The 25,533-nt window shown below is 39.1% G+C and overlaps 1 protein-coding gene across 2 annotated transcripts in view; it reads right to left on the bottom strand.

Moving 5' to 3' along the window:
* Window positions 1-23,275, bottom strand: part of ppp2r3a (protein phosphatase 2, regulatory subunit B'', alpha) — a 79,884-nt gene extending 56,609 nt beyond the window's left edge. Inside the window, exons 1-2 of one of the 2 annotated variants that reach the window (XM_077228066.1) lie at window positions 23,066-23,275; window positions 11,397-11,460 (exon numbers count right to left, since the gene is read on the bottom strand). The gene's annotated coding sequence lies outside the window, so the exon portion shown is untranslated. The remainder of the gene's footprint in view (window positions 1-11,396; window positions 11,461-23,065) is intronic. The other variant, XM_077228075.1, reaches the window with a different exon arrangement.
* Window positions 23,276-25,533: the final 2,258 nt, after the last annotated feature.

Here is a 25,533-nt window from a genome sequence, read left to right as displayed (position 1 = left end):
TGCTCAGAGCAACCTATTTTGGATAAAAATAGGAAAAATAATACTTCTCTTTAAAGAAAGTTGAAGTAAACATATGCATATCTCTAAATTCTACTGCAGTGTAGAGAATTGTACAGAAGTTTCTCTCAGTAAACCGGGAACACTTCCCATAAATCCTGATGTACTTGTAGGGATGCTAACCGATGACCGTTTGACCGATGGTTGAACGTCTCAACGTTAACCGATCAAAGTTGTCGGTAAAAAAAAAAAGTGATCTCTAAATTAGGCTATTATAGACAGTGGACTAAGCGCTACTACAGTTAGCCATCTTAATCGAAGATATTTTTGTGTGAAGTGAACAAATCCCTCACACTCAATTTTTCATAACTCGCCTGTTTGTACTTAATAAACCAATAAAAACATTTGGCGCGAGGTCACAGCGTTTGGGTTCGCGCGCTCACAAGGTTTGCGAAAAGTAAAGGCTACAGGCTAAAACACTGGAGGTTAGAGCAAGGGCAGACGACAGGATGAAGCGTGCAAAGAAACTTAACGTTAGTGTGTGGGACCATTTCACCAAAAAGAATGAGACAGTAAGTTGCAACTTGTGTGATACAGTGCTTAAATACAGTAGTAATACATTACATCTACATTTCAGTGGTAACAGATAAGGTAATGATGATCATCATCTTTCTTTATTATTGTTAGCACTAACGTTACCTCAAACTAAGCGGAGTCTCTTCGGAGCTGTCATTTTCTTAAATGAGACGCTGCAATGTTTCAAATGAGCTTCTAATGCTAGACCAACGCCTTTATTTTCAACGCGATCACCTTGTACCCAAACCATTTCGAAACTAAGGAGCCATTTGTCCTCCGATTACATACAAGCTCCTCGGCCCCGCGTTTGCGGGACACATGTTTTAGGGGGTTTGAAAAAAGTGACGTGAGTGGAAGCGCGGCGCCGGGGCAGTGTGTGTGTGTGTGTGTGTGTGTGTGTGTGTGTGTGTGTGTGTGTGTGTGTGTGAGCGGGAGGCAGAGAGAGATGCGACAGAGTTGCGAAATTGCAGGCGCGGCTCGAAATGGCTGTTATTTCAAATAGCGTGGCATATTTTAAACTAATCGGTTAACCGGTTTCAACTGAGCTAATCAGCTAAACCGGCTAATGAGGCTCGGTGGTCGGTCAAGAAAATTTTTAGTTTTCGCCTTCCCTACTTGTTACATCATAAGAAGGATGGTGTCTACGCTAATATTAGTCTCTCTGTTTATCCCGAGGTTTACCACAGTCCGCCGGACCCAGGTCATATCCGGATCTGATTAAGGACCTGCGCCTGGACACGACGACAACGCAGTCCTGAACTGTCAACCAGTCTCTCCACTGTGAAGGCCTCCTTCCCTTCCCTTTACCTCTGTACAGATAAAACGTTGTCGGGATCATTCCGCTTCACGTGGCTACGCGGAAGCGATAAAAAATTCTGTATTATAAATTTTTCACGGCTTGTACCTTGTAACCTATTTCATGGTTTACGTTCTCAAGCCACCAGGCACTGTTTTGTGCAAATGAGCAGCAGGATCACATTAAGGGTTTTCTGTTGTGTTGGCGGCCCCTAAGTTAATAGCTAATGATCGTTGCGACAGAAGTGAATCAATCAAAACTAACTTTAGCTAGACAATAACTTTATTCTAGAGCTGCTTGTAAAAGCCAAAACAATCTCTGTTACTTTAATTTCCTATTATCAATGTAAAGCTGCTTTGAAACAATATATATTTTTAAAAGCGCTATATAAATGAAGGTGACTTCACTTGACTTGGATGTGATTTCCTGACAAAAATTAAGAAATTACCATCACAAATTTTTATCATAATAATTTCATATTTTATAGTAAAACTTTAGACCTTTCTATAGATTTATAGGAGAATTAAGCAGTATTTTGAAACCTCATCGGTTCTTGCGGAAGCTTAAACGTGCTAAATTAACCTCATTGGTTCTCGCACGTCAAGCAAACATGCTTGAACTTCCGTTTATCATAACTGATGTGAGTTGATGAATGTTTATATGCAAGTAAAAACCTAAATTTAATCTGCTCATCATAAAATGATTGTGTCTCTTCAGAAATTACGGAGAGTAATTACGGAGAATGAACGGAGAGGCGGGCCTTCCGTTGTAGTGACAAAAGTTCACAGTTCCTTTGATTGTCCGGAGACTGCGATGATGGTGGAGAAACTTGTGGTGGCTGTGGCGGGTTACCCGGAGCTGCATGACTTCATGAACCGCAACTACCACAATATCAACAAAAAGTAAATAAATGTAATAGAAAGCTAATATGACAGTTTACTTAACAGCAAACCAAAGATTCTAGAGCGCTTGCGCTACAATCCTTGATTAGACTGACAGGACAGCTCATTCGGGTGGTTGCCTAGCAACAAACAGAGTACTGCTCTTTTTAAAATAAGTCAAAAAATATATTAAAAAAATAAAAAAGGGCCCGTTTTCTAACCTGAAAAACGCGTTCTGTGTGATCGAGGCCTTATCAGGGTGAGTAATTAATGACAGAATTTTCATTTCTGGGTGAACTATGTTTCTGCGGCCTGCCATTTTTGGCAAATAAAGAAGATATATAAGATATAGAAAATATGGAAAATGTTTGTCTGAAAAGTTATGGTTTGTATTTGTATTTTCTTGTTATGGTTTGTATTGTGTGTGTCCTGAATGGAACAATGTCCTTTGTCAGTCAAGTGCCTGTTTAAGTGATGGACTGCACAACTTGTGGATGTTTTCAGAGATGGTAACAGACGCTTTATTCTTGTGCTACAATTGTGTGGCCTGTGCTACAAAACGTTCAACCTCTGTAGCAACCAGTGCTATTTGCAAAAAGAGTTACGTTAACATACAACCCTGTATTTATATAAGATCAGCTAATACCACAATAATACATCTATGTTATGTTTTTTTTAGTACATTTCAAGATTTATTTAAAAAAAAATGCTACTAACATTAGTGGTTGCTCGGTGGCTGCTTAAAGTGATAGTTCACCCAAAAATTCTGTCATCATTTACTCACCCTCAAGTTGTTCCAAACCTGTACCCTCAAGTCTCAGTTGTATTTTGGTCCCATTCATTGCCAACTAGGCACAAACACTTCTCCTCAACAAGCCAATAACCCTAGGTATGATTATGAGCAATGAGTTTCCATTATGGGCAAAACACACAAATATTTTGCTCCTGTGATTCTCCAGAAGGAGGGGCTAGTATAGAAGCCAGGAAAAACCTGCTCTAAAATACAGTGATGGGTCAGCCATGACATCCCATAAATTTGCTTTTGTTTTCTCTTGCTGACCTCGGAGGATCTCTGCAAACAGTGAATTAGCACATTTCCAAAGATGTCATGTCTCACAGCCATTCATCTTCTGTAGACCGGGCAGTCATTTCCGTACATCTGTCATCTGATGAATATGTCATGGGCGTACTGCATAATCCAAATATTATTGCACCAACCAGGAACGCTTAGCCCAGATGCTACAACTGTGAGTAATGAGACAAGGTTCTCTCATATGACTTGTGTCTGATCCACAGCTGAGGTTCAGCGAAAGAAGGCGTCTGTTTTGCTAACCTCAGCAATACGATTAGCCCAGCTCATGCTTCATAAACTTTCATAAATAAAACACAGGTGCAACTCAAAACATCATGATACTTTAGGCAGACTTTCAGGAGGACAACGTCTTTGTGGCAATCATCTTAATCTAATCTGCCTATATTGCAATGACTGAGAAGCTGGTAGGTGTAATTAGCAGATAATCATCTCTTGTGGTTAAGATGAGCGGATTGTATGGAAGGGAGAGTGTAAGACCAGGCTGAGTGTGCGAAACAGCTGTTTGCGCCACATCATCTGACTCCAGAGACAGAGCCCCAGAGTCCCTGCTTCGCTACAGCTGGGGTGACATAAGAGAAGACCAGCCATAAATTGGCCCAGCATCTATGTTAATGTATCAAAAACACATACTCACATAAAGTAAACAAAATAAATCCAGTTGAAAAATGTTTCTAAAATGTGGGAAAGTGGGGTCTTTAGTCTAGTCTGCATCTGGAACAGGCCAGACATACCGTGTAAACAACGATGCTGGACATGATGTCCTGTATTAAGATGCTCCATTAAGGGCCATGGTGCACCCTAAAATGAATAAACCATCTGAGTGTCAGTGATTTGACAGCCCCAGCTGTATTTACAGAGAGCTGCTAGGGATGGGATACATTTTGGTATTCTGTGCTGTGAGGTTGGCCATTTAATGAGATAATGTCAGATAGAGGGGTTACCATGTGCTGCACTTATGATTAAAACACTTCTTTCATTAGCACCTCTAATTATCACTGCAAAAACCAGGAAGGGTGACAGAAGAAGGGCTGTGCTGATAATGGGTGTGCTAAAATAGTAAGCGGGATGGCGCAGACAATATCATGGGTACTTCACTAGTGAAGTACATCTATTTTTCCCCCACTACAAATTATGTATTTAGTAAACCGATTTGAGTGAAAAGTTGAATTTAATTAAAAAAATCAGTTAGTGTAAAACTTGATGAACATGCGGATCAGTCAATCAGGATGGAATTTAGAGATACTTAAAAAACAGTTCAATCAAACAGTAACACGTTATTTATTAAATATTTTAGTTTTATTTGTATACTACTAAAATATTTATTAATAGTTTGAATTAGCGTTTATTTTATATATGTCTTTTCATTTTAATCCATTTTAAAAATTTACTCATTTTGTTGTGCTTTTATTTATTTTTTGTTTATATGTCTATTTATTTAGCTTTCCTTTATTTTTATAAGTTTTATTTTTAACACTTTTATAGTGTAACACTACAGATATTTGCCAAAGGCAACATTTCTTTTTCTTTTCTTTTTTTTTAAGTTTATTTAAGTTTGAGTTATGCGTGAAACACATTAGTTTCAACAACGTTAAAGTAAACCTAAAGAAAAGTATTGAATTTACTTGGAAAGTGATACCCCAAAGTATAAGACCATAATAAATTAAAACCTGATAATTTACAGCTGTGTACAACAATTATTATTAATTATTATTATTATAGGCTTAAATGAAAATATTCTGACTGTGAGACTGACTTGATAACCACAGGTAAAACCATGCATGGTTACTTAACTGATATTATGAATCTATATGTTATATTTAATAAAAAAACGCCTAAACACAGGTTAAAAATATGCACACACCTTCACAAAGAAAATGGCATAATTTCATACCAAAAATTAATTATATTCCCCTACCCACTTAATAAATCTAATGCAATACAAATGACTATAACATAGTATTCAATATAAATAGTCCACATTTCTGCCCAAATCATGGTAAATACAGTCCGTGTTACAACAGTAGCCCTACATTCATGGTGTTTGGGGATTTGAAAGTCTTCTAACATCTAAAAAATAGTTTTTTCTCATTAGTCTTGTTGGTAAGGTTTAGGCCGTTTCTCCGATTTAAAACTAGTTTATTCATCAAGTGATTTGTGGTTTGAAACAGAGAGGTGTGTGTTGAATTGAAATGATTCTCACAATAGGTCTCAACACTGTTTAATAATGATGTCCGGGACCGGGAGTAAGCTTACGATCCGTTATCCACTGGGCCGTGCTGTGTAGTTCAAACTAGTGAAACAACTGATATACGTTCTCTCGATATACGGACCGTTTGTTTACAGGCCGAGAAACCGCTTCAGATGATTCAGTGACAGAGCGGTCCGTACGAATCCAAATCACATTGCGTATAGCCGTAAAGCTGCAGGCACCACTGCGGCCACGTATCTAACCAAATTTAGCCACACCACCAGGAAAAGAGGGGGAGGGAGATAACTGGCGGGCCGGATTTGAGGCCGCGAACTGAATAGCCCTGGTCTACACTCAAATTAAATTCAACAGGGCTGACAAAATCACTATGATGTGAGCAGACAGTATGTGAAGTGTCTTGTGAGAGCACTCAGAAACCCATCATAATATTCGTATTTTAATTCAGGCATAATTGTGTGACAGTCTCTCAAACGGACTGGAAAAGAGTAAAAACCTCATATGTCTGTTGAAGGCAGCTGGCTGATTATAATTTTCTTCTTGGGTTCTCCGAAGAGATCTCGGGTGCCCAAGTATTCACTGATACTTTAATTCCGATGGCGCCATAAACTGTTCTATTCCTGGAAAGCACTTCCCTTGATTTTATGAGAGACATATGTCTTCATCACAGTACTCATTACTGTCAAGTCCCTGTGTTAAGCTCCTTTCACCTAATGCGAATATATCATCATCTAAACCATTTAGCCATTATCAAATATACAGTTAGTATATTTAATCAGATTTTTAGCCCTTTGAAAGAAAGTTGCATCCTCATTATCAGACTGAACAGAAGCTGTGATAAAACAAAAAATTTGTTCATGTAAGGTTGTGCTGTGTGACGGATTTTTAAATATGGGCTTGGGTGAGGTTCCCCCTGGTTGCTGTGTGCTGATGGTCCTAATGAAGTGAGGAAAATAATCATAAATGGCAACATGTGGGCCACAGCACTTTCACACAGGGGCTGCGATGTGGAGCCGGTGTTATGTTTTATTATGAAACTCGACACTGCTGGAATGTGTGCCCAAGAGTTCTCTAATGCTGACGATATTGGGTGGAGCTTCTTTAAACAAACTTGTCTGCACGTCGAAAAACCACTTTTTAACTTTAAAGCCAAATCTGAAAGGCTGTTATATACCGTTTCTTTAATACAGGCTCCTCAGGTCTGCCCAGAGGAAAGAAATATCATATTTAACATCTCAAATGTTTCTCGTAGACAAAAATTAGGTTACTTTAACATCAAATGGAGACTTTTGCTTAAATCTCCTGATCCTCACACTTGTCTCCCGAAACAAAATTTCAAATTTCTCTCACAATGGTCTCCTCTAAAGTTTAGAAGAGATCTCAACAACATCATACTGTACAGATTTTTCATCGGGTACATTACTATTTCCAAGAACAAATTATGTGCCCTATGCACATAAATTGTACAGATCTATTCTCGTATTGTGTGTCAGTGTCAGCAATTACGAGTAACGTTAACCTTATTTCTGCATAACTTCACTCTTATAGGCTTAAACTCTGAATTTATGGACTGTTTTTTTTACTTTAGTGCCTTTTAAATACTTGACTCGGTGCACAATTTGTTAAGTTGTTGAGATTTTCTTGCTAAGGAGAAAAATCTGAGCCTAGTGTGTAATGTTGTTGGTACAAATTGCCATCCGGGGAGCACCGCAATACGACCAAAAAGGGCACTTTCATTTTAACGATTAAGGGGGCAGGGACTTATACCGTGGGCCACCAGAGAAGAAAAAAAAACGGGAATACTAACCACTGCCAGACCAATTTGGTCCACTAGCTCCACCCTTGATGAAACTACTGAAAGGCGAAATGTTTGTAATCTATTCTTAGTTTTGTCTTGGTGCATGTGATCCTTAGATCAGGTCTGGAGAGCCGAGGTCATGCCACGAAGGAGAGAGCACACAGGCTTCACCCATCCATCCTCAGCTGTCTGACAGAGACAGGGTGGCTCCACTTCCCTAACGTCACAAGCCACGCTTGGAGAAGACAGCTCGGTTTTAAAGTGCACTTTGTAACAGAGAAGTGTGGTTTGCCTTCAGTAAATCCAAGAGCTGCCACTGCTCAAACCTCAAAGTCAAATGAAGACCTGGCAGAGCTACAGTTAGTGTCATTACAACGTAAATTGGGAAAGCAACTTTGAATAATGTTCAAGTACTTCCTGCTTTGTATTTGCAATCCCTCCCATTTCAAGCAACTTTTTAATAGCAAATAAAGTCCAATTCATACTACACAGACAGATGGTAATCATCTGCAACAGACAAGTATTATATTCTGTATATTCTATGTAAATATTTATAGATCCACCTACCCATTAAACAAATTGAGTTTTCTTTTACGTCTTCTTGTCCTAGAATGGTTTAAAATCACTTAAAACACGTACAAATTATTAGTGCTGTAGCGGGGCGTCGATGATGTCGACGCTTCGACGTCAAAATTAAGTCGACGACATATTTTTGCGTCCACATTTTTTTATTTTTTTATTTTTTGCACCGTTCCCGGCGGTAGAGCTCGCCACCACACGTGGAAGACTGAAACATTGCAGAATGGAGGACGAAGACAACTAGAAGTGAATGTGCTTTCCATTAAATGAATCACACACAGTAAACAAACCCTTAACAAAAAAAACTTTGCAATTTAGACGCGCAAACTGGGTGCTGGTGCGGTGAGACGTACATGCTCGGGCAGATTCGGCTTGAAGTCGTTCATACTCGGATGCGGCGCCGCGCGCTGTTACTAAAGAAGCTGTGCACACAGCCAAGCGAAATGGGGTCTTGCCGGTCTTGCGCACCCAACGCGTCATTTTTGCCGCGCCACCTTCGCGCTCGTGCGGACGCGTCGAGTTTAAACAAGGCTTTACTCCGTGTCAGCGCGCGCTCTGATCGGTAAAGGGGCACAGACCTCTTCCGAATCATCTCCTGCAGCAGCCTCCGAAGCACCACTAACTCCGCCTCCGTTTCCATCGTAAGCTGATATTAGTATTTACACATTCTCTATGATGAAAACTGTAAAAAATATTTTAATAACACGTGTTTGGCGGTTATAGAGTTCTAATGACGGTGTTCAAATACATAACATTAGACTAACATTAGCCAGCTTATAGTATCATGATTCAGTACACTAGTTAGTATTTATTTGAGATGCATTGTTTTTTTATTAATCAAGCAGCAGAAAAATAATCTTTATATTAATTGTCCAATTAGTCGTTAGATTAGTCGACTAATCGATAAAATAATCGCCCAACTAATCGTTTAGTTAATAATCGTTTACCCCAGCCCTACAAATTATGAACTTTAGCTCTATGATGGTTAAACTTTGCAATTAATCCAAAGAATCATTTGCGATTCGAACCGTGGTGCCTGGTCTGCTCCCGATCAACTACAATGCCTTCTTGACATCGCACATCCTGCAATGTGACTATCGCGGATGCACACATTGTGTTATAGATGCTAAAACAATATATTGTGCAGCCCTAAAAAAGCTAAAAATGTCACTACTTTTAGTTAGTAAGTTCCCAAAAATGAATAAGACTCGAAAATAGAGAGGGCCGGTAAAATCTGGAGAAGCGGGTCAGTCTGCACTTGGCTGGCTAAGAGCATCTGGAGTTGGAGAATATATTTGTTCTGGGGTTGATTTAGGGAGAGGGGAAATGAAGCAGAGAATGACGTGCACACTGTGCAGACTGCGATTTATTAATCTGACGGCCCTCAATCACCCCCAACACTTCCGTTACATGTATGCGCTTGATAAATTAAAAACATAAATAAAGGTAATAAATGCAATAATGTGGGAAAAATCTAAATAGCCAGACAAAATAATGGGCTTGTGTCATGTGTCATTTTCCATGCAACAAAAATGATGCTAATTGGCCTTAGCAATGGTTACATAAAACCATTAAATGCAAAAACAATGTAGTCCACCAACTATGTTTCAGGGAAAATATTATTATTGCTATTTCCCACATAACCCATGGGGCCACAGGGAGACGTGCCTTAGGCACATCACTGTGGGCTGCTCATACTCGACGCAATCACAAATGACAGACATCATAGTCTCCAACCACATGCTTGTGTTTTCACTCATGCTTCACAAACTTAATCTTTACATTGGGTTTACTCCCATCATGCATGATTGCAAAATATTTTACACAGAGCAGAGACCACAGGACTTACTTTTGTAAAAAGTTATTTTGTAAAAAAAAAAAAAACATGGACATTGAGACCAACATATATACACAATATGTAATATCGGTGAAGTCTTTCATTAAAAGTAAAGTGTTGTCTTTCAGCTGGCACTAATTTCACATGATCCATGTTCTCAATATTTCAACAAAAGTATCCCGAACCAACAAGAAAGTAGTGTGATGAAAACAACTCCCCATGTGGTTTTTCAAAGCCGCTACTCGTGATTTATGACAAATGGCTCACATTTTGCATTAAAATAATACCATTAAGACATTTCTTAGCTTGCATAGGGATAAATTCTGTCATTATCTGACATTCAATGTGTTTTGATGAGACTCATTTGACCAGGGAATAACTGATAATTATGGACTTCCACCGAGAAAAAAAAAAACATTAAAATAGTCACATTGTGAGATACAATAATATTTTATATACTCTGAAGCAGGATAAGGTTTCATAGACAAGAGCAGATGAAACCGAGAGTGAGACAAATCCTAAAAAAATTAAGAATTTATTTATAAATCAGTTAAAGCAGAATCGGCCTGATATTGCAGGAAAAGAAATCCAGTAAGAGGATCCCTTGGCTTAAATACTTGCTGACCGCATAATGAAGATTCCACACATCAACTGACCCATGCTAAAAATGCTGAGGAAAGACATTTCTACTTTGAATCACACATCTTAAATATATAAATAATAAAACATGTCAGCAAGCCTGAGGTCTTTCCCCGTTCATTACAAAAAAGACAACACAGTCTGTCTATACATCCGATGTCAATCTATCCATCTTTATCTCTAACTCCATCCATTTCGATCTGTCTGTCTGTTCATCCATCTCTCAAAGATATACATTTCTATCTATGTTTATCTATAGATTTTCAGAGGTTGTGTGCAGACACAATAGTCTGAATTTTATTTAGTACTTTCTCTGGATCTTTTCTTTTAAAGGGAACAACACTAACAGGTAATGGTGACAGTATTTTCCCATAATGAAAAATAATTCAAAGAATAAAATGCTGGGAGGTTTCCTGGGTCGGTCTTACCTCACTCCTTAAGAATGTCCCGTGAGACTGAGGCCAGATTGTGAGGTTGTTACACAGCCGCCGTAAGAGTGACTCATGTATGTTTCTGAGCAATGGTCTACATTAAAATGGACCACGCAGAGGTTTCTACAAAGCTGCCTTGATTTACAGGTTATGGCTGCAATTCAACGTCTTCGGAGAGTTTCTCTTTTCAACTGACTTGAATACGCTTCCTGGAGTGAGAGCAACAGGCTGTATCATTATTATCATGTTTCAGTTTACTCAATGGCATGTAAAAAGCCTCCTGTCAGAAATGTTACACTCACCAACTTATAAAACAGAAAAAAAGACAAATACTCGGTCCGAGCAGCCACACAGGTGGTTGGTATGGTGCCTTTGGGGCTCAGTGGTGCAGAGGTAATAGCTACACTTTCTTCAGGCATTACGTTTGCAGAACTCCAGTAAAATAAAAAAAATAAAAAGTACCACACACTTCTGAGTTATATTAGGCAGGAAAACAAACAAGCACCATCTGTCAACAATCACATGGGTTTAGTTTTCAGCTACCTGCTCCTTGGATTCATTACCTGCTTTATGTTGAATGCAGCTCTAGCACAGCTCTCGCAGTCCAGAGAGGATTCATACTCCTACCTGTGGAATAAAGAGCACAAAACTGAATAAGTTCAACAAGTGTTTTTAATGTTTAACCTAACATTGACATTTTCACAAGATTAAAAAAAGGCATTTTTTAAATAAAAGACAGACATACTGTGCACCATTTTCCCCTCCCCTGACTGTCTGGTCCATTTTAGGAGAAGAATCAAATGGTACACTTAAAACCGTGTGAAGACTACATTTCCCTTGAAAATGACTAATTCAACCCACAGTGCAGTGCTACATGACACCACGAAAGGGCAGAGCACAAACCACTCTATTGCATTAAAGTCTTAAGTTAATCACCGAAACCAGTTTGCAATGTAATCACTGGACCAGAGACCTACTAAGCCCAGAATGTTTCAAACGTGTTCCAGTGTTAGTGTTCCTTTTAAATCTTTCAATCTGCCATCCTTTCTTACTCAGCAAATAGGGATTCCAAATGGCTATGTAATTAAAAAGCAATTTCAGATGCTATCGGCCGAGGAGTCAGTAAATGTTGAGCAATGTTGGGTTAGTTTTGACGTGACCAGTTCCATCATTACAGAGCTCCACTCGCTGTAACACTGAGAGATAAATCACTTCACAAAATAATCATTACATCATTACGACACACGTCATGAAATAACAATTGCTAATTCACTCTTTCTGCTCACCCAGACTGGGTGGATGTGTTTATAAAAATAGTTTTAAAAAAGTAATCAGTGGCGTTTGGAAGAACTCACTCCATACTCCAGAACTCAACAGAGTGACATAAGCACTTGCTTATGGCACACTGATATATTTAGCTGTTTGCGTATACTGACTTCCCAAACTTAGCAAGTTTCAATGTGAGTAAGTCTCAATCACATACGTATGCAGTAACCACAAAGGCTACAGCTCGCTCTCTGAATCAGTGCCACAAAAAGGGGTGATTGAGTGGGTGCAAACTTCTGTGGACCATGATATATTTTTCTTGTCAAGGGCATAAATCCCAGAAATGGGAAGGATTATTTTTCTTGGCCTTTGGTCCTTTGGTTTATTTATCTCTGTTAACAGACTGACCAGATCTACCTATTTTCCTAGACATTTAACAAAAGGAATTCAACTAAATGAAAATATTTTTTCATTGTGGCATTAATTATATGACAATTAAACAAATTTCACCGCAACTTCTCAATTATGTCCAGTTAAGTAAAAACAAAAAAATATAACAAGGTAATACATTGTTTATTTAAATCTGCCTAAATGTATGGATGTAAAATAAATGAAATTATGATGAATCATATACATTGTAATTACTTTAACATTTTGCTTTTTTTTTTACATTACAGACATGAAAATTCAGTGGGTTTACATGTGCTTAGTTGTCATGAAAATAATGTCAACACTGTGGTTTATTATTTAAGTTCTGAAAATAGGCTTAATCTTTTTAAGCAAAATATAATTTCTTTGATTTGAGGGTGAAATATAATCCTGACATGTTTTTGACAGTTTTCACAAGATTCACCCAAATGTTTACTAAACGTTTCTGATAAACAATCTATATGAGCAGCTACTGAACTTGTAACCTCAGAGAGGTTAGGGCTATTTCAGGTCTGTATTTTTGGAAACCTTCAGATGAGCTCAGTGCTGACCTGACCTCAAGGTAAAGATGCAAATATAATACTTTCCCATTTTAAACACTGTGTGATAGGACCTAGTTTGGCAGATACAAGTGATATAATAGCTAACAGTAACACTAGTGGGGGGGGGGGGGGGGGGGGAGGAAAGCAAATGCTGAAGCAAATGCAGATGTTATTACCCTTGCTCAAGCTTGACTCACACACAGGTCATCATACTCAGACTCACCTGCCATGTTCAATAATTTTAAAAAAAGGATCATGAGTCCCAATCCTTTTTACACCCTTCAAAACAAGCACTTACAGGAAAGTTCCTTTAACATCCTGAAAGAATGGTTACAAAACAATTAGAATTTACAGCCATTAGTGACCCACCCAGGGAGGAACCATATGAGGACTCACTGTATCATTCATTTTAAAGACTGGGTGTGAATTAATAACAAACTCTGCATATTTAGATGTCTGAAGTGAAATAAGACCATTGGGTTTTGCAGCATGAAAGACAGAATGAGTCATATAGACTATTTTTATATTGCAAATTTGTCGTTTTTGGAGTTTGACTGCAAAGTGTTTGTCCCACTCTTTTTGACCAATGCATATACCCGAGAGGTTTCAATCATTTTTTCCCATGACATTTCAAGTTGTTTGTGATTATTGGATAAGGATTTTTAATTTTAGTGAGATTACTGACCTGGGCTGTTTTCTATTTCTATGTGAGGCATCAATCTTTTGAATTAACATACTTAAAATGATTATTTTTTTGTAGTTTACAAACACAACAAGAGCAGAAATGTAAATGACTTTTTAAGATTTTACTCTTTTCCATATTTGCCAGGTCTGCAGAAAAAAACTTTATTCAATTTAATTTAAGAATTTAATTAAAAACAATTCTCAGATTTTTTTCTTTAAAAAAGCAGAGATTCAGAGCACAGAAGTTTTTCCAACTATATAGATCAAAATATCCTCTTTTGTGTCTAGCATAAGAAAATAAAGGGTTTAGAAAGTTATGAAAAAAATTTCATTTTAAAATATCTAGTGTCTACTGTCTACTAAAAAGATACAATAGGTCAGTCTTACACAAAAAGGTTCTCTTTATCCTTTTACTTAAAAATGTAAGCTTCACATTTCAAACCAGTGAATACAGGCTCTCAATTACTTTGTTCTTCTCTTCTCACATCCAAATCTCACCCTCAAATGTTCAGCCTAAAATAATGTCTCTGTTGTTTCATGACGATTCTTTAGTGTGAGATGAAATGTGGAGCGAATACATACCTTGCCTTGTCAAATGAATGCGACAGGCGCTTGATGTATTTACCAAAGGCTTTCCGACCAATGCTCCACCTGGGAATCTCCCAACTTAGATCTTTTCTCCCAACATCTCTACCTGGCTCCCAATTGCTCCCTATGCCCGTAGACGTGTTTCTATCTATTCATTTCTTCACATCAGCTCCTCCATTCTGCTCCAGTTAGGCCACAACTGTGTGATGGGGTGCAACATCTGTGCAATCCAACTTCCTCTACTCTCAACTACAGCATAAGCCTCCCGAAAATCCCTCCCTACTGTGCCAAAACAAGACCTTTAGGGAGAGATTGGAGAAAGAGTGAAGGAGGGGTGTTTGGAAGAACATTACCGTCCATGCTCTCTGCTCGTTTTGCCCATCCAGCTGCAAGAGCAATTGTAGCCATGGAAACTACTTAAACGCAGCCTGAAGGAAGTGTGCCATTGTTTTTTAGTAATGCACCAGAATAAATAGGGTGAAAATAAGAACACAAGCAGCTAAATACTAATCAGGTTTGGCCACATGTAGCCCAAAGGTCTTTTGAATAATGCACATTTTGAATCCTTTGCACAAAAGCCTAAGGATTTGATAGTGCAAGACATAAGGTAACATAAACACAGCCTTATATATGAAATCAAATCATGCATGTTTAGCATACTACTTTCCCCTCATTAGCAGCCCAGCATTGAGATTAGAGTCATGTCGACATGTTGCAACCTTCACTATGATACAATGTGTGCTTTACCCGGGAACCCACCCATAATCAGGGCGTTTTCCAAGAAACAATCATGATCTTTCCAAAAAAGAAGCCTGAGCGCAAAGTTTATTGCCTGCAGACAAACAAACAGCTTTCTGCTCAATCGTCTCACAGTAATGAGGTAGTATTTGGGATTTACATTTCAAGAAACCACAGCATCGACTTTCACAGGAAACAAATCAGCATTCGACAGCAGTCCTCTAGGTATAGCTGATCCCTGAGGAATTTTATAAATAGCTGTTTTGAGCAAAAAAATTTGACCACCTCTTCCATATAAAGCTAGATGTTCATCTGAAAAAGTATCCACAAGGTCTTAAGCATAAAGTCTTTCATACTAAATGTAAATCTAATTAAGCAAAAAATACAAATATGCAAATAAAAAAAATCCAGCAGCCTAATTAGCATTGACAATTCCAATTGCAAAGACATCTGTCTGTCTCTGACATTTTTAACCTGATTATTACTTTTCCATAACATTCCAGCTTCTGAGACCTGGAATGGCAGAGCAAGGCTACAAGCACTTCTCATTTTACCTGTCGCTCTCCTATGGTCCACAGGGGTGTTATTACTGCTTGTACATGCACTGGAATTGTGCGTACCAGCCTGCAAGCCAGAACAGATAACAGCCACCCAGAGCTCCGTCTCAACGCCCACGGACCACCTCAGAATGGCCTTAGTCTGAGAGCTAACATCCATACTTATTCAGCAATCAGTAAACCACAACTGACTAAAAGCCATCGTGGTATCAGACCCATCAGTGTCTGAGGGAGGTAGCGTTCATAAACAACATCAGCAGCCGACACGGCCCACATTTATGGAACGTGACGAACATTTTCATGCTGGTTTCCGTCCTCTCACTTTCCCCTAGGGACAAATCTGATTTATGATCTCTGTTTCCCCCCACAGAGCGATGGGGCCATTAGGTTGGAGAAAGAGCAAACGAATTCATGGAGGGCACTTTCCCACTGACATGATGAGGAGGGGCGACCGTTACGACCTCAGTCCATTCCACAGCTGCTGGAAGGCTCTAAACAACAACACTTTCACATGTCTTCCCCTCTTTCCAGGTGGGCCAATGACACTATGGGAATGTACAGAAATAATTAAATCCCATATGATTTGAGAAATCCTAGAATTTGCTTCCAAAGTATTGTGGTCAACGAGGTGATAGAAAAGATCAAATTCTGCAGAATGTGCAAGCAATCTCCCCGTTATTTATATTTTAGTACCGTTGTATTACTAACAATGTTTTGTTTTTTAATGCTGATGTATAGGTTTTCTTAATTTTCATTTCAGTTTTAGTTTTTTTAGTATGTCGACTAAATGAATATGAGTCAAATATAAAATAAGCTGTGGAATAAGATAAGTTTCAGTTTTAGTACATTTCTTTTATTTCAAGTAAATAAAATGTTTTAGTTAACTATAATAACCCTGCAATCTCACACATGTGCTAAAAAGCTCAGTATCAACTGGTCATTGTGTTTTATTGTGGTTGCGACCACAAAGAAAATAAACAAGGAAATGGGGCTGCAACCCTCTGTTATTACTATTCCACATGCTTGCTGTTTAGATGGACTCACCCCAAAGCAGGGTTTTCCATAATATAAAAAGAAGAAAAAAAACATTTAATGGCACTCTATCAGTTCTCAAAGCCATTGTAAAGTTCAAAAATCCCAAATTAGCATCCGAACCACAACAAGAGTGTGCCAGAGGAGAATGATTCCCACTGTTAAAGGCAACGCCTTCCATTAAACATTTAACACAGCCTTATGAATAAAAAACTATAAGGTTCTCTGCCATTCAAGTAGAGCAATAAGAGAGGCATGTAACTAAAGCCACACAATAGCTTTGTTCTTGTTCTCTTTCCATTTGCCCTCCTTCCTTTCTAATTTTCCTGTGGAACTCTTGGCAGCGCTCCTGGCACTGGAAGAATGTCTTTGCCTCCATGGCTGAGTGGAGCACACACAAGAGTGCAGTGTTAGAGTGGCGGACAGTGATTGGCCGCCCGGCACACGGACATTTACTCATCCCGCTGCATTCCACACGCTACAGGCCTGCAATGACACCAGAGCTGTCCCGAGGAAACACATCCCGCTGTGAGCGTGAGGGAGCTCAGGCAATAGGCTCCGCTCCAGAAATGTGCATAATGTAGCGTTTATGAGAAAGACCTGTCGCTGGGAACCCTGTAAACACGCCACAAGCCCTTGTTTGGTATTGTTTTTGAGTTAAACCATGCTGACGAATAGATTCCTGTGAAAGTCATTGAAAGGAATACCAATTTCTGAGTTTCAAAGGATTTTGTCATTTGCATCAAAATGACAGTGAGTGATATGGCCTGTGGAACTGGCCACCCAGCGCACTGTGCATCCTGAGTGCAGCATGAGGGCTAATTCAGCCCAGAAACTACACTGACAAAACAGTGATCTCCACTGTCTGATTGACCATCGAGTAAATCCGAAGACAAATCCTGATTCCATTATGTCATAATCATCTATTGTGGTTGAGATTTCTATGCAAAAATGCATAATAGGTCCATTCTAAAATCTAGTGTACTGCCTTCGACCAATGTCCTTTCACAGATGGAAACTCATAAGTGACCACTTTAGAAAACTCTTAATGGGCAGCCACTCTGTATGCCACACAAATTTCAGGGTTTCAGGGTCCAACACTCTATCAGAAGCCAGAAACAAACAACAAAAGTGCTAATATACACTCATGACCCTCCATCTCGATACTGAAATCTCAAATGGACAGACAATTATTCATCTTTTATAAATCGTTAAAAAATATTGGTATCTGGGACTCCGATGAGTCCGGAGACTGTAGTTTTTAAAAGCTAAGCTTAAATGTGTAATATGAATAAATAGTACTCATAAACTGCATAAAGTTTTCCTAATTTAAATGAGTAGAGGCTTGGGCACAGAAAAAAGATATTGCGAAAGTAATGACCAACCTGAATTAATTAATTCAGGGGCATGGGTATTTCCTAGCAGCTGCTAGCCATTGAGTGTACATCAGTTGTACACTTGTTATTGCGGTGCATTATGGGATTGAATAAGTGCACTTGATAAAGGCTTTGGTTGCATCCGAAATCACATACTCTCTAAAAAGGTACTTCTTTTTAATAAGTAATTACTTTGCATTAAAAAAATATGTTATAGTATGAAAGCGTGTAGTATGAATGTAAGAACATACTACATTCGTCATGTTGTCAATCATTTACATGCGTTTACATGCACCCTCATAATGCAATTATACTTGGATTTCTGGGACATCGTGTAAACGCAATACTTCGATCAAACTAATGCGATTAAGCTCATAATCATAGTAACCAGCATTAAACTATGGGCCGTTTTAAACGCAATAAGTATGTAAACACCTTAATCGCATTATTACCACTCTAACCAAAGTGCGCATGTGCGCAGACGTACACACGGATGCCGCGTGTTGTTCACACAAATTCACAAAAGCACTCAGTGACATTATTCAGAAGTTTTCTCTTCTTTAAATCGCTAAACTCTGTCAACACAACTCGCTGCGCAGTCTCTGCTACGGATATCTTCATCCAGACGGCACGAAAAACGCAACGGCAGAGTCGGTAAACCCAGCATGCGATGTTCATCACGCAGCCGAATACTATCCAGTAGCCTACATCCGTAAAAATGTGAGAAATAGAAGGTCATCCAGGTACTTTTTACCTACTGTTTTATATGAATACTGTGCACATACTGTTCTGTTTTTCACCCGCTATAGCTATAGTATGAAAGTATGCCATTAAGATTTAGTTATCTTAATGAAAGATACATTCAATGCTGCCTTAAAATTTGTTCAAAAGTTATTTTAGGAGGCCTGCTTTTAGCACAGCTTCAGCATCAGGTGTGCTTCCATTATGCCTTGGTTTTGCAGCGGAACTAAAATAATTAGATATGTCAGCAACTTACTAAACCAGCCAAAATGTTCCCAAGAGAAAGGAGCTTAGCCTTGTACTGATTTGTACATAACAGTAATCAAGCTAGTAATCTAGACAGACTGTCATTAGTCATAAAATTCTGCAGCACCAAATAGATGTCCATCATTCACCAGCTCAGATTATACAGTTCATGAAAGCCTTCTCTCAGTATGACAGACTCACCTTCTCATTAGCTGTATTTAAACCTGAGGCACGTGCTTTTGCATTTCAGGTTCTTCAAGCCTCATGAGCATCCTGAATTACCTCAAAATGATCATCTGAATCACAGGAAAACCGCTCTCCGCTTATAGATGTTCGCTGTGTTAGAACAGATAGGCAGTTACTATGGCAATGCCGGAGTTTTAAAATAAGTTGCAGAGAGCAGTTTTCAGATTTTTCCCTCACCTGCATTTTGAATGCCTACATTGAAACTCTGCACTCACACTTTCCAAACCACTTCTGGTTGAATAGATAAGGCCTGATATGAGTTATGAGCGGGAGTTTCCACATCCTGTAAAAGCAGCTGAGGAATCATTGTGTGCCAAAAATCTTAAGTGAGTACATTCTAAATAAAAAAGGGCAATAAATAATTAATAGATCATATTGTTGTAACACAGCTTGAGACTAATACCATTGCAAGAGTGCAGCCCCCACCCCAATCCCCCCCTAACACACTAAATGGACTGTGAAATCTTGTGTTTACTTCTGTATTCTGTGGTTACTATCAGGAGTTACTTCACTGGTATCACTGGTAATGCATGATTCATTGACGATCACACTGAACTGTGCATTTTCTCAAGCAAGACTTTCAGACTCCCTTGCAGAGGCCGAAATGATGGAAAAACTCCAATCTAAACACTCTGCCCTCTGACCAACCAGTACACAAACTTAACCAGCATTTTTCTCTCTTCTGCATGGCGCCACATGCATCTGTGAAAAGACACAAGTCTATAAAGAGCTGTGGGAAAAGAACCTTGACCCTCTGAAACACTCCTTTTACACCAGGGAATACATTTCCCAAATCCCCGTCTGCCACATTCTACCTACATTCCACACTACGAATTGCAAGATCTCAACAGAAACTGCAATAATGTTAGAGCTTTTCTAAGATCTGTTGTTATGGTTTCTGAAAGATTTTGATCATAACCCCACAATTGCACTGGGCATCACCAGAAAGCTGTCACATCTTAGTCCGCAAGCCTCAGATCTCCAATAGCAGTTTGAGCCGCTAGTTTTATTCAGGGCACAGACAGCAGTGTTTTGTGTGAGCTGTATGAAAATAACAACAAAAGGAGCAGGGCCTCACACAGCTAGAGCTATTTTTTGCATCTAAATTGAACTATATTCAGAATCAGGAGCCTTCTTGGGAAGCTGTCCCCCGAAGGAACACTTGTTTTCTGAATAATATGTCTAATGGCTGTGGCATGGAAAATCTTGCGCTCTGAATGGAAGAAAACACGTGAAGGGGGCAAATGTAAAGTCTTGACTACTTGCCTGAGGGTTTTCTTAATGCAGCACTTGAGATTGTGGCCAGTATCGACATAAACCTTCTAGAGGTGATCCATTTTAATCAGCATAGACGACGCACATTCAATGAGGGGTTTATGCTGAGAGAAGCTCACAGAAGAGACAAACCTGACACGGTGTCCTTCACTGACACAAACATGCTGCTTACCAAGCCATTTTGGTTTATAAACACAAGCTGTGTTGTAATCCTAACATGTCATTATGTCATGCTCAGAATGGAGCGGGTATGTGGTGGTTTAAGAGAGCGTTTGGAAAAAATAATGAATGAGCAATACATGTCACCTGTTAACACTGGAAAAAAAAAACTCAAACAATGCATCTAAATATTGCTATTGTTTGGAGAAGCAACAATTTAAAAAATCATCAACCAACCATTAAAAACAGACATGCAATCACAGTCCAATTATTTTGTTCACTGTTGTTTCTTTGATACTCTCTTTATGTGGTAAGAGCGAACAGACTATGGCCCTGCTGGGAAAAGCTGTTAAATTTGGGGGGTTCATGAGATGGTCAGTGCTGTCTGCTCGTCTTGAGGATCTCCCAGGTGTGGCCCTCCATGAAAGTCACTCAAGTCCAGCTGTCATGTCATGTCCTACATGATGGGACAACCATTTACATCTACAGCATGCAAGTGTATAGTAGAGCTCTCCTTCAGTGACTGTTTACTTCCATGACACACTGTGACCAGACATTTAACAGTCCTGACCTCCCTCTAATTAAAAACGTTCTCTAATTTAAACTCTTAAAGTGCATAAATGCAAGTAGAAATAGACTGTACGGCCCTGTAAATGTTTATAAAAATTACGAGACATTTCTTTACTAAAAACAAGAATGAGAGGAAGTGGATTGACTATGCAAGCAACATAATTGCATGCCTTGAAAATTGCTATGTTCAAGCCTTTGTGAGTGCATGCAATTCTGCATGCATGCACTGCAAAAGACCACTGACTAATATATATATATAACCTATATATATAACCTATATATATATATATATATATATATATATATATATACATACACACACACACACTTACATACATATACACTGATTCACATTGTATTCGTCTATACAAGCAGCCTTGTGGGCCTGAGGACAGACCTCTGTGCAAAACACAAGACCACACACATGTACTGTAGGAGGTGCCTAAAAAAAGCCTCATTGTAAGGGTCAGTGGTTCAGCTGTGGCCTTCATGTGGAGTTTAATGAGCTTCGGTCAATAGCGAACAGAGGCGGGATGGGGTACAATGGGAAGAGCAGCAAACCACAGCTGACCAAAACCTCACCAATGCACATACAGTGGCTCATTGGCAGCCAACCAGGCCCGTGCAGTCTCCGAGCGGCTGGATGTGTGGAGACTGAGAAATCGAATCAGGTGCCAAAATGACTTCACTCTCGGGATGTCAGTAAGGAAGCATATTTTCTGCATATTTTGCCGCTGAATAGCTCAGTCTTGTGAGTGAGGAAAAAATATTGTGTTAGGACAACAGGCTGTGATTGACCCAGGACGATCAATTCCGGCACTTAGGAAGTGATTAATGCAAGGGAGAACATAGCTGTGATCCAGAGCTATTTTGGGCTAATTAGAGAGGAAACGATCGTGAGACTGCCCAGCCGTCTCAGTATCTGTCAAGTTATCAGGCTAGTGACAAAGAACAGAGCACAGCTCAAGGTTGCACTCGAGCAGGACAGGCATGCATTTAGTGCAGGCGGGATGCCCAATTACACCCACAGCAGAGAGACCCCACCGGGATATTTATAAAGACAGCATGACAGAGATCTGATCTTTCCAAGATGCACAGGACATAAGCACTGTGCCAGATCCTAGGCTACTGCTCAAGAACGAGTTAAACAGCACCTCAGCCAAACTAAGCATTTAAGTCTGAACAGTCTGAAAGCAAAAACAAAAGCTTACCCACCTGGCAACAGCAAACTATGAATTGTATTCAATTTATGTGTTTAATTGTATTCAATTTATGTAGCGTGGGAAAGAAAGGAATGCAACATATTCAGCTTACAGTTCAACATCTTCTAACTCTAAGAAATGTAACAAGGAGGAGAAATATTCGCTCTTTCTGGTAAATGATTAACACATTAGTTAAGTGAAAGTGACAGACATTACATAAGACTAAAGTAAACAACTAATTAAATGTGTCTGTTGAATACAAACAAAAGCAGGCGTGAACCGCAGTCAGTTTACAGCGCGCGTGAGTTTGATAGGCTACACAGCCGATGCGGTAAAATCACTACACGATCACAACACATACATGAAACTCAAAACACTATGCAATATCATCTCAAAAACAACCTACCGTGACTTTCCTCAACGCCCAACTTCGATAATAAAGTCTATTTGAACTTCAGTCCTTCCATTGAAGTCACGGAGACATTTTATTTGACAACCACGCATACTGTAGCCTAACTTACTTAAATGCACAGGATAAGTATCGGGAGCGGTAAGCACTCGATATATCAGCAAATACATACCGTTTCGATCCGGGTTAAGCCTTGTCATCAGGGGTTTTAGGACAGTCCGATATCCAAAGAGATAGTTTCATTACTAGCGTGACAACACACGGTTTTGTGGAGTAACAGCGTTCCGCCTTGCCGTTCAGACTCTGCGTGCTGACAGCAGCCAGTGCAGAATGAGCAGAGCTACAGCGCGCGCGGACAGGGCAGTTCCTCACAGACACAGACACTGGGGCGGGAATATAAACGGTGACACTATAAACGCTTACCAAAAACAGGTTACCTAGGACGCAGATAGGACGCTACACAGACAGAACGATAGAACGATAAATAGAACGATGGCTATTATTGTATTATTTTAAAGAAAGAACCTGACAGAATAAAAAAAAATGACTCTTTCATAAGGTTTCACAGATGTGTGCTTATACCATTATAGGCCTTTAGCTTATTTACGAAAATATATAAGTCAAGTCAAAGTCATTTATAGGCCTATAGTTATACTGTTCCTTGAGATGGAGATGGAGGTGAATGTCAGTTTGAAATAGTTTTAGTCAATGCCTTTATAGGCATGCTAGATTTATCAATATTGCTAATGCTTGTTTGATAACACACTTTTTTAATTTTCAGATTTTAAATGTAGTAAAATTAAATAATTGTTAAATTATCTGAATACATAATGCACTAACATACCTTGTTTGCAGAATCCAGGGGAGATTACTGCTTGATCTGAATAGATTTCCTCAGTGTAGGCCATCTTGAATTCTGCATTCTGAAAATAATTCAAACAGATGGCTGAAAAGCAAGAAGCAATGCAAAATGTAAATGTCTTGTAAAGCTTATTCAATATTTAAATGTGGCAATATATTTAAAAATGCATGTTAGCATTAAGTTACAATTGAAAATGAATTTGACACACAGTGTGGGAATCTTTTGATTACTTGACCTTTGTGTCAGAGGAGCTGTTTGTATGTAAGAGAAAGTATTTATGAGGATTCACATATCTTAAAAGACGAATGCCCTTTCCCAGTAACTCATTCTGTATGTGGCACAAATAAGTTGCATAAAAGGAAGGAACCTCTCTGAAGTGTTTTACATTCACATTGTTGCCTATTTGGGATCAAGAGCATTTTATATCCTACCGACGGATTCCAGCTCTAGATTGAAAAGATACAGATAAATATAGAGTATTGGCGGTTGTTTCTTTGCAGAGGTAAGAAATAATTGCTAAAACTGTCACTGCCATGAGTCACCAATCATTCTGCATGTTAAAGATATTATAGGGTTTGCCTGTAATTCATCACAAACTCTTTGACCGCTTGCTGTAAATTCTTTGACTGTTTTTCCCATAAATTCAATCTATTGAAGAGGATCTAAGCTCAGCTTAGCTGCTTAGCTGTGAAGTTTTAATGAAACGCAGAAGATTAAACCACTTTACTAATGAGGAAGACACACTTATGCAACTACACACTTGTGTGGTTATCTCTGTGTCCCCTGGCTGTCTTTTCTCGTCCCTCCAGACAGATGACAAAGAGCATTCAGTATACAGGCACCTGACTAGGTGAGCAGGTCTATTTAAATCTAATGGGCCTGTTAAGTTCAGCTGAGTCTGATAGCCTTCAGGCATCAGTTACCGGAGAAGACATTTTGTGAATAGAGGAGAGCATGGGGGGGTTTGGTTCCAGACATGCCTGAAATTCTATGGTCCATGGTCTTGATGAATGTAGAGACCCCTCATCTCTCAGCACCTATACCCTTCTCAGTCTTCAACTGTCACATATAGTCACTACCAGCCGAATTTCTCACCCCAGGCCCACACTAACCTAAAAGCTACCTCCAAGCAAGAGCTTCTCCTTACAGCTTCACTACACGTCATAGACTAAGTAAATGTGGCAATGTCATGACCCTCAGAGACAGCTAGACAGGGACATTTGTCTTAAGCGATGATTAGGGCAGGAATCCAGTGTGTCTATTTAGAAAACACTCGGATGAACAACGATACATCCCAAAAACAGGTCACCGCAAAGAGATTAGCATTTAAAGTCCCAAGCTTTCTAAAGTCTTTGAGACAAATGCTGTCAGATAGAGATGCAACTTATAAGATAAAGAAAAAAATCAATAGGATAAAATGCATTTTGAAGTGTAATTTGGGAAAATACATCTAAAAACTGCAATGTTTTATGACTCCTGCAGAAGGATAAAAAACATATTGTGTATTCATCCCCTCTTCATTGTGGGGCAAGACCATTTTTGGTGTATAACAGCTCTTTAGCCAGTAAAGTGCATAATTGTTGCTGTGTCCTATATTTCAAAGCTTGTTAAACCCCCAAATATATTACGTTGAACATTCTGTTCCTGAGGAAAGCCATTTCTAAACGCAATATAGCAACTGATTCTTATGTATATTTTCTTGGCTCTTTCTATATATAACTAGCAAACAAATTCCTAAAAGGTATTCTAACTTTTTGAACCCCAACCAAAAATACATG

This window comes from Siphateles boraxobius, unplaced genomic scaffold (assembly GCF_051911475.1).
Source record: "Siphateles boraxobius isolate OS27281-9 unplaced genomic scaffold, OSU_SipBor_1 1, whole genome shotgun sequence".
NCBI classification, from domain to species: domain Eukaryota; kingdom Metazoa; phylum Chordata; class Actinopteri; order Cypriniformes; family Leuciscidae; genus Siphateles; species Siphateles boraxobius.
This window is presented reverse-complemented; position numbering and strand designations above follow the sequence as displayed.